Source organism: Amphibalanus amphitrite, unplaced genomic scaffold, assembly GCF_019059575.1.
Source record: "Amphibalanus amphitrite isolate SeventyFive unplaced genomic scaffold, NRLGWU_Aamphi_draft 000040F_arrow, whole genome shotgun sequence".
NCBI lineage: Eukaryota > Metazoa > Arthropoda > Thecostraca > Balanomorpha > Balanidae > Amphibalanus > Amphibalanus amphitrite.
Window position 1 is genome coordinate 343145 of NW_024881536.1, and position 13325 is coordinate 356469.

A 13325-nucleotide genomic window follows, 5' to 3' on the forward strand; every position below is an offset into this window, starting at 1 on the left:
TGTACATACTTACAACACCAATTGGTACGGGCGAGGGATAAGTTCCCATTATGCCTGATGTTGCCGTTTGGATGGACAATGACATCAGCCGATCTATCACCCAGTTACCGTCCGAGTTACATAACTTCGTGCGTCCCTTCCCCTTCGCCCCCCCCCCCCCCAGATGGCAACACGCCGCGTTACCACAACAGACGGCACTGCTGGAAGCCCTCCTGGGGGCGGGGCTGCACGGGCGGCGGCGGCGGCGGCGGCGCGCTCGGCCCGTGCAGTCGCGTGCTGCGTGTGACGACCGCTGCTCGTGCGTCGCTCGGGGCTGTGGGCGCAGTCGGTGTGCGCGCTCAGAACGTTTAGGGCCTGGCTCGGCGTGCTGCTGGCTGCACGCGCGCCGCTGTTTGTTCCGCCGCTCCGGAGGCTGGTAATAAACGGTCCGGAGACGGAGAGAAGCGGAACGGCCCTGACGTGCTTTGAAGGTGAGTCGCAGCCCGGGGAATGGGTGAGACGGCGTGAAACCGACAGTGACTGGATGTACTGAAAGGTGAGTCGCTGGCACTGAGTGCGGAACATCGTCTGGGTTATTCATTATGGAGACAAATCTTCGAGAGAAGTGATAGGTAACCAATCCTTCAGTGTTTCTTTTCTTGAAAACTGCTGTTTGTTAACGATCTGATATCTGTGCAACTGCACACTCACTGTGCACTGTATAGTCGACTACAGAATGATGTTCCACTCCTCAGAAGCTATCAGTTGACCGGAGCGCTAAGTTGTGCCGTTTATCACGCAATTAAGCGTGTCGATTGCGTGTCGATTATAGCATCGGGACAAAGCTATACCTAATTTGTGAACTCAGCCCGTGTGATGCGGCACAGCCTACCACTCCAGGCAACTAATTGCCTGTGAAAAGTGGAACATCATTCTGCAGTCGACTATACAGTTTAAGATCGTTAGATGCAGCAAGAAAGATGGTTGGTTGAGTCGGTACCCACCAGTAGCGGCGGAACACCTTCAATTAAAGGAGGGGGGGGGGGGGGCACTGCCGACTTTTGGTCCCATTCTTTCCATGCAACGCCCATAGGGCTAATGTTAAAATGTCAAAATCAAAGGGGGGCACGGCGCCCCAGTGCCCTCCCCGTTCCGCCGCCTATGGTACCCACTCTACATAAGTCAGTACGATTTAATTGGCGAAAGCTACCCGGCACAACAAGGTCGCATTGTTCGAAAAAATAGTGGTTCGGATGGTCAAATAAGTACATTACGGACCTGAACCACACTACCTGAGCCATGTAATTGGCACCACGGACCCCCCACCTCAGCCATGTCACTTGTCACGGCCCGCGCCCGGTTCACGGGAATTAAAACCAAGTGCGGCACAGTCCACTCGAGCCGGTGCGACCAATTGTCGTCTCGTCCATTGGCTTAGAAGAAATAAGTTTTGGTCGGATGTCAAATGTTTTCTTTTTTTGCATACCTTCGTATAGGACTTCTCATACCTGCCTATGTTAGCCGCACAAATTGTACTCGATTTTCTCGGTAACGCACGGAATGATAATAATAAATGACGTCGTTGCCTCGTCAAGTAAAGAATTTACAACCAAAATTAGATAAAATGCCGAAATGCATCAATAACAGCATGCGTATCAAGCTGTGAAACGTCGTGCCAGTTTAGAAACGGCCGATATACATCATACCTATACATTTGTTGTAGGTAAATATTAGGCGTAGAGATGTCAATCGGATGCCAACTTTTACAACGAGTATGTATGATTCTGTTTTTGGGCACAATATCTCATAGACGGCTCAGATTGCTAATGGTCGGCTTTGACGCTGACGCCATAGAGTAATTTTAATAGGAACCAATTATCAAAAACGATCGTTGTTGACCATGGGTAGGAACCAGTTCTGTTCTTTCGGTCTGCCGATCTTGTCACCGATTTATAGTAGCAAAAGTCTGTTGGATTTTACGCAGGGGCGCGGGAACTACTTTCAGACGGGGGGGGGGGGGGCACACCATAATAGAGATTAACCTAGGGTACCCCCAAATCTAGTTTTTTCACCGGTTTTAGGCCACTTATTTTTCATCCCTTTGCTTTTTCAACAAAAAAAGAAAACATTGGCAAAAAGTGCGGTAATCCGTCTCAAAGTTGTGGGGGCACCGCCCCCACAGCCTATAGAGTTGTGGGGGCAAGCTGCCCCCACTGCCCCCCCCGGTTACCGCGCCTATTTACACACGAGCATGTGCGGGATAATGGAGACATTCTAGACCTATTTGATAATTGTCTCTCAAATGAACCTTTTGCTCCCAGGCGTGCTGTCCGACTGGTGTCTCAGCTGTTAGTGCCTAGCTACTGTCTAGTCAAACACCAATTAATCAATCCGTGTGCATTATTTTTTCATTCAAAGCTCCTTTTGGTGACTTCCGTAAGGCCTTGAAGTGTAAATCACAAATATTGGAGTGACAGATCCCGAGGATTTTCCCGCACACTTCATCCACCGCCCTCCACTGATTGGTGATGCTCGCGTACAATCGTCTTTTTCCGCCCTTGCCCCGTCTAGTTCACCCGTGCCCTATCTGCCTCCACCCGTGTCCCGTCTATTTCCACCCGTTCCCCATCTATTTCAACTCGTGTGCCCTATCTATTTCACCCGTGTCCGTCTATTTCCACCCGTGTCCCGTCTATTGCCGTCCGCGTCCCCGTCTTTTTTTTTTTGTCCAGTCCCGCGCCCCCGTTTATTGCCGCCCGTGCCCCGTCTTTTTTTCCACCCGCGCCCCCGTTTATTGCCGCCGGCACCCCGTCTATTAACACCCGTCTGTTTGACCTCTCCGTCTCTGACGCTGACGTCACGTGATTGCCGCTCTCCTGCCGTGTGTCGACAATCCCGGAGCATTCGGACCGTTTCCGTGCGCCACTTTCGCCGGCCGCGACGCTGCACGGTCGGACGGCCTCTGGTCAGTTTAGGCTGTGAAGGGGACTGGGTCACCCTTCTAACGGCCTCGGCACGGGCACAGCTCAGCTGTGAAGGGGTCGCATCACTTTGCGGACGATCTTTGGGACCGTGCCCACTGCCCACTGCCCACTGGGCCAGGGGCTGGGTCAGGGTCACTTTGCTAACGGCCGTCGGTACTGACCAGTGCACGTGCAACGCTGTATGTAAGCCGATCATGGTCTCTGCAGCTGGCGGACATGGGACCGACTCGATGGTGTGCATGCACTGTGCATCGCTCCGCACTGGTTCCATGTCCTCTGCATCCTGCAGGCCGGACTCCCTCGTGCTGTGTCTGTGGCTCCTGGTTAGCGGTGCAGCGAGGAATGATGCAGCACATTGCGTTCAGTGGGGCGCAGCGCTCAGGCCTCGGCCGCTGCGGCCAGCCGCTGTGGCCGAGGATGTGGTCCACCGTGTGTCTGTATCTGATGTGACAGGCGGAAGGGGGCGGGGAGGACACAGATCTGCTAGGTATAGCTTTACAGGTGTCTCCTGCACTTTTCGAGCTACAGTTCTCGCTAAATTATCGGTGCTGACCCTGCTTTTACCTTGAAAGCGTCGGGATTTTGATCTTTTATTGCTTCACGGGACCACAAATCGTCACACTGTTTGCTTTTTGCTATCGTATAAAAATTGGTCTAGCAGAAGTGTTTGGCTTTATACAACTTTTAAGAGAAGTTCTGGGAAATGATGCTGGTGTCCCATGGCTAACAAGTGAAGCATGTGTCAGCGAAAGTCGAAACTGCCCCACCGTGTCCAGCACTTAGATGTTACGTCAAGTCACGATGACTTGGCAATCAGCATAACGCCTCTGCGTTATTCCATGGTTTACAGGAATCGCTGGAATGGTATTGACGACACTAAATTCACACATGACACTTGATCGTTTGAAATGATAATGGGCTAGCAACTTCAGTACGTACCACAACGCACAGAAGCAGGCCGTAAGGACAGGCTCGCCAGCGGAAAACGTGTAGCGAGCGATAGCCAACGCCCGGAAAGGTTTGGTGACCGCTTTTAAATTGTTCTGGCTAGTGTCATGATGCCAAGCAACGCATCATTCCTTCTCATGTCGAGGTGCCGGGTGATCCGCAATCGCCTCGTTATGTTGCCGCTGTTGACGCTGAAATTCCTGCGGTAGGTTATTTAGCTGCAGTATCGACTCCCGTCCTGCACGTGCGCAGTGATCTGGATTTACAGTCACCCGACGCGGGGCGGGACGCGAGACCGGCGAAGGACGACCGCGAGCCAACCACGACAAACAAACCTCCCCAATTGGATCGGCACCCGGCTGCATGGTGTTGGCCTGGTGGTTCCGTGGAGCTAGCGCTAGGCACAGCTGCTCCACCACTGCAGTTTGCCAACGTCCAGGTGCTATAATTATAGCACCTGCAGGTTATAGCAATTGCTGTGCGACAAAGGCGTGTCTCAGCTGCCTCACTGGGCTGGGCAGGTAAACAGTTTCATAGCTTTCAGCGTTAGCCGTACAAGCTGAAGTAAGCTGTGTGAACCCTTCTCAGTTCTCCGGTCTTTCGCGGAAGGGCAAGGCGGTCGCCGCGGCAGGTCGCAGTGGTTCGGAGGGAGATTATTAAGAGTTCGGAGAGCGTAACCGTATTACAGCGCTCCGGCGCCGTCCAACCGCAATGCTCTGGTGAAACCGAACTCAGCTCTGGTGCTGTGTCACTGTCGTCCGCTCATCACTAATTCATGCAGTCATGGTCTGCACACACATGGCGCATTCTCCGGGCCTTGATTCTGCGCTGCTTATATAACGCCGCATGGTATAATCTCGGATGACTACATCCGCGGGGCGCTTGCTCATGTTCTGTTGATGAAAATAACGAAGCCCGAAGTGCCTTTTCAGCTTTTGCGGGAAACGTGCAGGCAACTAGGGTATATTGAATTAGGCAGGCAACTAAAACATTTTTATGGCGATGAAATTGGTCTGTTGTTTCTGTAAGAGTATCGTTTTCTCTTCCTACATCGTTTATCAGGACTACTATAAAGTTAGGTCAGGACTCAAAGGTAGTGTGCCAGCTTTCCTGGACCGTATGGAGTTAAAGGGACCCTCTCACCTTCAAAAAAGTTAATGAATTGACATGAAAGTGATGTCGCTCGGTTCAGAAAGAGCGGAAACCAATATCTACCAAATTTCATCGAAAAATATTCACCGGTTTTTAAGATATTAGACTTTTACTTTTGTTTACTTTTTGGGATCTAACGCTGTTCCAGGCGACTTTATTTGAAAGTGCGGCATTTGTTGCGCGCAAAGCAGCATATACCACCGCGTGCTACCAAACGTTTTAGTCAAACATTTAAAAATCGTTAGATATCTGCGCTGACGTCACACATTCAGAGGGGTATTCCTATGCATTAGCCCCTCTGAATCAAAATGCTGCAATTTTGAAATTCAATATTTCCGATTTAAGGCATTTCTCGATGTTGTGAGTGCCGAAACCGGTAATTGTGAGCCAGGGACCCCATTTTGGCTATCTCAACTCAAATCTAATGTTAAGGTGGGAGGGTCCCTTTAATGGCCCAGATAAGGAGAACCGGATTTTTAGAACTTATCCATACCTTCAAAACTCATGGAAACGTCTTAAATTCTTCAAATTTTGAGTACCCCAGTGCGAAATTCGCCCCGACGGGTTGTCGGTCGTACCCCAACCACATTTCACACCACTATGAACAATAAATGCACACACTGAAATCGCTATTACCGATATGCTCATCCAATCAAGTTTCGATAAACCCGTTCATCATCATCTCCTGCGGTTTCGAACACGCCTGTTAGGTGGTGCGGTAGACCGCGCCCAAAGCCAGGGCCCCGGTAACGTGAGGTAGCCGAGTCGGGGCAGCTTGCGCTGACCCAAGCCGGGGCCGCGCGTCCTCCCGGTGTCATGTGATAGCCCGGGGCTGCCCGCGGGGATGCGGTAGACCGCGCCCAAAGCTGCGGCCCTGGCTTGGGTCAGCGCACGCTGCCCCGACTCGGCTACCTCACGTTACCGGGGCCCTGGCTTTGGGCGCGGCTTCTGCTCATACTTTGTGGTGCGGTGGTGGTGCGTCGGGCCGCGTGCTCTGACTTCGGCCAAGAAAAATGCGTCAGCTGATCATTGTCATTTCTGCCACTTGCGTGTGGTGAAATGGGGTCATAACTTAAAGGGACCCTCCCACCTTAACATTAGATTTGAGTTGAGATAGCCAAAATGGGGTCCCTGGCTCACAATTACCGGTTTCGGCACTCACAACATCGAGAAATGCCTTAAAGGTAGTGTGCCAGCTTTCTTGGACCGTATGGAGTTAATGGCCCAGATAAGGAGAACCGGATTTTTAGAACTTATCCATACCTTCAAAACTCATGGAAACGTCTTAAATTCTTCAAATTTTGAGTACCCCAGTGCGAAATTCGCCCCGACGGGTTGTCGGTCGTACCCCAACCACATTTCACACCACTATGAACAATAAATGCACACACTGAAATCGCTATTACCGATATGCTCATCCAATCAAGTTTCGATAAACCCGTTCATCATCATCTCCTGCGGTTTCGAACACGCCTGTTAGGTGGCTTCTGATGCTCGTCGAGGTCGGAATTTCCAAATACGCGTGGTGCGTCGGGCCGCGCGCTCTGACTTCGGCCAAGAAAAATGCGTCAGCTGATCATTGTCATTTCTGCCACTTGCGTGTGGTGAAATGGGGTCATAACTTATAAGACGGCTTTTTCATATCAATTATTTTACATAAAATCATATTTCAAACCATAAATAATGTTCGACAGCCAAATAAAAGAAACAATACCAATACGGGCTTACAGTTTAAGGCTCGACATTGTGTTGTCTACGATTAGACAGCTGATAACTCATTCCCGTACGTCGTATGGTCGTAACACTATAATGACCTTTGCTTATTGTCACAAGTGCGCCGCATTCGCGATTGTTGCCCGACGCCTGTTTGCAGGTGAGCCCACTACAGTTGTTATAGGTACATATCTAAAAACCGAAAAACTTTTAGGCGAAAAAGGCACTATTCCAGGCCCATTTTTGATTTTTTTTTGCGATATTAGGTAAAAACAGAAGCTTCTTATCCTAGGAAAAATAAAATGGGAAATCTTTCAAAGGTGGCACACTACCTTTAAATCGGAAATATTTAATTTCAAAATTGCAGCATTTTGATTCAGAGGGGCTAATGCTTAGGAATACCCCTCTGAATGTGTGACGTCAGCGCAAATATCTAACGATTTTTAAATGTTTGACTAAAACGTTTTGTAGCACGCGGTGGTATATGCTATTTGCGCGCAACATCTGCCGCAAACGCCGCACTTCTAAAATAAAGTCGCTAGAAACAGCGGAGATCCCAAAAAAGTAAACAAAAGTAAAAGTCTAATATCTTGAAAACCGGTGAATATTTTTCGATGAAATTTGGTAGATATTGGTTTTCGCTCTTTCTGAACCGAGCGACATCACTTTCATGCCAATTCATTGACTTTTTTGAAGGTGGGAGGGTCCCTTTAAGAGACGGCTTTTTCATATCAATTATTTTACATAAAATCATATTTCAAACCATAAATAATGTTCGACAGCCAAATAAAAGAAACAATACCAATACAGGCTTACAGTTTAAGGCTCGACATTGTGTTGTCTACGATTAGACAGCTGATAACTCATTCCCGTACGTCGTAACTCTATAATGACCTTTGCTTATTGTCACATGTGCGCCGCATTCGCGATTGTTGCCGACGCCTGTTTGAAGCTCAGCCCACTACAGTTGTTATACATATCGAAAAACCGATAAACTTTTAGGCGAAAAAGGCACTATTCCAGGCCCATTTTTGATTTTTTTTTGCGATATTAGGTAAAAACAGAAGCTTCTTATCCTAGGAAAAATAAAATGGGAAATCTTTCAAAGGTGGCACACTACCTTTAAACCTGTACCCACCTATCATTACAAATCGGGGAATTACCATAGGCTCCCGACTCATGCGATCTATATTGCGACTGGTGACTTGTATCTAATGAATTGATGTTAGGCACCCTGGTGATTTGGCATTTATCTTCCCATTTGCAAATTTTCTTTAATTGTTAACGTATAATTTAAATGTATTTTTTTAAATCGGAGTCATGTACCTGTTAGCATTATTAAGTTTACTTTAGAGAAGGAATGCTAATGGGGAAAGACGCGAAATGGCATAATTAGGTAATGTCTTAATCGTCACCTTGGGCATAGAGATCTTATATACATAGAGATGACATGCACTTAAAATCGTGGCGATTCAGTGGGTCTTTTTAAGCAACTTATTTTCAGCCAGTAGCGTGCCAATATGGCTGAGGCATTGTTAGTCTGAAGAAATTATTACGTAGCGAGCGAAGCAAGCGTAGTCTTTCGTAGATTAACGGAAATTTCTGAGTATGAGCGGCCGGCCGGCCATGGTTACGCTTTTGCGAGGCTTATATCTCAACAACCACTTGACCGATTTACATTCGATGATTTTTCTAGGGTAGCTTCATTCCTTCTACCAAGTATTGGACTATTCTCGATGCATGTGTGTGACCGCTTATGCACGTGCCAGAGGTGTCAGTTTTGCAATTGTTGCAATATCTTGGTAACTACTTGGCCGATTGCGCTGAAAGTTGGTATGTAGGTAGGCACCCACTAGGCAATGCATATCCATGTGCCACAGTTGGGGTGCTGCTGCACGTGCGCACGTGCAGGGGTCGATTCCAGATCTCGAGAACGGCTGAACCGATTGTGCTGAAATTTGGTACATGGTTAGGGACCAGTTAGTAGGGTGCCGTGCAAAAGTCAGTTGTGACCCATTTTGCACGTGTGCACGTGCAGGGTGCCGCTTCCAGATCTCGAGAACGGCTAGGCCGATTGCGCTCAAATTTGGCACATCGCTAGGGACCGGTTAGTAGGGTGCAGTGCACAAGTTAGTTGGAGGTGTCCCTTGCAAATTCGCTTGTCCAAGGCCCACCCTCTCGCTCACTCCGTTGGTCGCCCCAAAAGGCGTTTTACTGGTTAAAAATATTGCTGATCTTTCCTGGCTGATTTCATTCCTGAGGTAAGCAATGAAATTTGTAGCATGATTTCATTTTGTGTTTTTATTGAATTCCTTAAAAGCTGGCCTAAAGCATTCTCTCTCATTCAGGCTCTCATCAACCCGGCAGGCGGTGGACCTCCCGGCCACCTTCCGCGCGGTGGGGGGGGGGGGCATTTTTTTGCCCCCTCCCGTATCTCTGAAACTACTGGACGGATCCGTAACATTCAAACGATGTTCGATAGACCTGTCAAATTTGTCGATGGAACTTCAATTTCATTGATCTCGGGGTCACCGATGACGTCAGAGGTCAGGTCAAAGATAAAATGTTTCGCGTACGTTAAAAATAGGGCGTACGTTGCCTAGTATATATGTTGCTATTAGAGGACAGGTCACTGATAATACCATGTCAGGTCACAGGTCAGGTCACCAAGGGTCAGCACATGAACCAACTTTACTATTTACTAGGGTTGTGCGATGCATGTTTTATGGCCCCCGTGACATGGTCCCCCCCCCAAAAAAAAAGGTTACAGGTCTAAGGTTATTTGGGTCAGGTTCATGGAATTTTCTGGGTAGGTTCCTTGAGATTTGGTCAAGTTTGGCGCTTTCGGTCAACCGTCGTGAAAACGGCTGTTCTGAACCTTTCTGAGCACGGTGCAAGCTCAAATATACATATGTTGCATGTTCCCATTCAATGACACATTAACCCTCGCCGGACCTATTGGTTTTCTACATACGCGGCGGCCGGGGGGGGGGGGGGGTTGGTACGATATCCCTCGCCGTTTCGCCCCTGATGAAGCTAGAGCGTCGCGGAAAAAACAAGCGTGTGCGCCGTTACAAGACGCAGGTACTGGTACCCGATTTTAAGGTCTCTTGAGGTCAGGTCAAGTGACCAAGGGCCAGGGTTCAGTTTTTCATAACTTCGCCAAAAAAAAAAAAAACGGTCGGAGAGCCGCGATTTTGGCATCATCGTGTTTGCCTCGCTCAGGCGCGTCGAATGGTATACTTTTTGTTCGGGTGAGGTCAACTTGAGGTGTTGACCTCGGGTCAAGGGCAGGTCAGCTCCCCCAGATCACGAAGCTGGTTGACAGAGGTCATGTTACATATTACTCGAATCGGCAGGTCTTCCTGAGTTTATTGGTGGCTTTCCCGACTCGCTAACTCAATTTGATGGGGAGTTATTGATGAAAAACTCTAATGACCCAAGTATATAACTGCAATGAAAACCGTAAGCCTCATGCTAATAATTATACTAAAAATAGGGCCAAGAAAATAAGACATGCTGGGCAAACTGACAAACTGACTTTTGTCAAACCGTCTTACGGTTTTCATTGCAGTTATATATGCAATCATGAGCCTCAAAACCGCGCTTTCTAATCAATGACCCAAGTGACCATAAATGACGCCACGCAATGTCAACAATGCAAAAGTGAAGCATCGGACCTTGCAAGACGTGCAAGAAATCACGATTCCATGTGCTGGAGACAGTTTGAGATAGTTCTCGGCGCTAACATAGCAGTTTTCATTTTTCCCCATTGACTTATACCTAATGGTGAGGTCACGTGGCCGACCTGACCTCATGTGATTTTTAGGGAAAATCTGAGATATATGCACAAGTTGTGAGACCTCTGGATGATACTACATCCTGTAAGTTTCATCTCCCTGTGAAAGTTCCTCTGGCACTGACGGCGTTGCGAAGTTGCGACATCTGAGGACTGTGCAGAGGTTCACTTATGACGTCACAGGTCAGTGACCTGACCTGACCTGAAAATGCGGTTGGTGTCACAAGATGCGGCTTGGATCAAAGGTCAGGTATGCCAAGTTTCAGCTCTCTATCGCCTGCGTGTTCGGAGCTATCGTGAAAACCCCTTTAGGGAGGCGGCACCCGCCCCCGCCCCCGTCGGACGGCGAGGGTTAATGATACATGCAGTACCTACGATACCTACGATACGAGCATAAGGTTAAAACATGCCTAATTTCATTTCAATAATAACGCTCGAAAGCGTCACAGCTAGACAAAAAAGAAAAACTGTACTTAAAAATAAGCGGATGTGAACACAATCTCCTTGACCGAATCCTTACAAAATGCAAGTCACGGGCCATGGCACCCCAGAAAACCTTGCTTAAAAAGACCCACTGAATCGCCACGAAATCAAGTGCTTTAACATAGGCGTGTCATCTCTATGTATATAAGATCTCTATGACCTTGGGTCCCTTATACCCAAAATTATCCGTATATAATAAATGGTTGTTGCTCGTTACACACAGTCATTGCATCCGAACCATCAGCCCGTCCCTCACAAAAAAGTAGATAGCTGCACGTTACGCATGGAAACACGCCATTAATAATGACAATTAGATGGACATTTGTTTCTGCTAATAGGCCATGAGCACATGTGCTCTATTCATAGCTCTCATGTGATGCAAGTTGGCCCGGTGCTACTATTTATAGCTTTGTGATGTAAGAGCTATCTGCTGGGGTTGTCCGGTAGTCGGTGAGGACACATGCAATCACATGGCGGCCGTCCACCGCTCGTTTTGTTCGGCGCGGTTCCCATCGCGTGGTCCGCGGACCTCACATCCATTCACAGTGAAAGGAGCCCTCGGCCGGCCGCTCGGCTCGCTCCACGGCCCGGCTGCCGCCGTCGTAAAAACGGCTCAGCACCGCGCCTTTACGCTCATGGCAGTAGCCACGGGCCACGGTCGGACCGTTTTTGATCCAGTAAGCGGCGGTTCTGCCGTCTCTTAGGCAGAACCGCCGACTCCAGACCCACGACCCGCTTCCCAAAGAGGTCGACTAGTTTCGAGCGATGTGCTCAAGGCAGAATGCTCCTTCATGCGTTTATACCTATTGGAAGTGCCATCCATGGTGATATGATAGCGATAAGATAGCCCATGGCCTGTGGCTACCGGCATGAGCGTAAGAGCGTGGAGCAGCCGTTTTCACGACGGCGCGGGGCCGGGCTGTGCACGCCATGCGGCAGGGTGCGTGCGCCGGGCTTAGAGGCGAGAGACGGTGGTCGCGTATAAAAAGGCTAGCACAACCTTTATTATGGCGAAACTTGCAATGACCCATTTCCACGTAAGAGCATATTTTTCCGTTTGCATTCCCTAAGGTCGCCTACGGCCATTTCACGTGACCTCACTTCCAGAGTCCAGAAATACGCCCGGTTATATATAACAAGATATAACCGGTTTTTCCGCGACACTACGAGCGTCTTCTCTGGGGCGGCCCCGGAGCCGGGCCGGCCTCGGCGAGCAGCGTTCGGCGGCAGGCGGGCGGCCGCCCGCGCCCCGGGCGGCAAGGCTGCTGAGGCGGCGGCCTCCTCTGATTGGTGGAGCGACTCGTGTCACGTGACGGTGGCGGCGCGGGGTTTGAGTGTATATGCGCGGTCACTCTGTTCTAGGCCGCCCGGTCTGACGCAAGTCAGCAGTGTTCTCGCTCTGAAATGTTTTTGCGTTTACTCCGGTCGTGTTCAGTGGAAACTGGAAGACATCAAGGGGAGTATAAGTTCGGTTTTATATCAATGTTATATTGATTGACGAGGATGTTTTTCCTTTCGGGTTTTTTATGTTTATTTTTACTGGTTTGTTGTTTGTTAGTTGTTTGTTTTTATTTTCGGCATGAGGTTTGGTTATTTTTGTGCTTATGTTATGCTATCGAGGTAAGAAAGGGGTCGATGAGCAATGGGTCGGCAAATGCCTGGTATTATAGGTTTTTTGAAGGTTGGATAAAAGAATGAAACATGGACTGCTGGTAGAAATTCGCTTGGTGGTGTTTTTCAGATTTTGGGGAGATTGGGTGTAGGTTCTTGCTATGTGTAACATAGCTGAAACTGTTTTTTTTTTCTTCTTCCCTGGAACGGAACGCCGGACTTTGCCATCCTACACTCAGTGTGAGTGAAATCAGCTCATGCTTCTCGGTGTAGCAGCTCAGAGTGCACGGCCTGGCCGGCGTGGGGTTTTTGGTGGCCACGTGGTGTTGGCCGGTGGTTGGAGTTGGCAGAATTGCCGTTTTGTGGTGCCTGGTGTTGGTTGAACTGTGGTTCCCATACAGGTGAACGGTTACTGGCGTAAGGTGTGCCAGGTGGGCGTACCCCGTGGAGGTACGCCCAGGTGGGCCAGGTGGGCCTGGCCGGCGTAGGGTTTGGTGGCCACGTGGTGTTGGCCGGTGGTTGTGCAGAGAGTTGGTATAATTGCCGTTTGGTGGTGCCTGGTGTTGGTTGAACTGTGGTTCCCATACAGGTGAACGGTTACTGGCGTAAGGTGTGCCAGGTGGGCGTACCCCGTGGAGAATGAGCTGCTGGTGATG

General features: G+C 49.2%; 1 protein-coding gene across 1 annotated transcript in view; it reads left to right on the forward strand.

Moving 5' to 3' along the window:
* The first annotated feature begins 265 nt into the window (after nt 1–265).
* Nucleotides 266–13325, forward strand: part of LOC122375323 — a 38850-nt gene continuing 25790 nt past the window's right edge. The window contains exon 1 of the mRNA XM_043354640.1: nt 266–470. The gene's annotated coding sequence lies outside the window, so the exon portion shown is untranslated. The remainder of the gene's footprint in view (nt 471–13325) is intronic.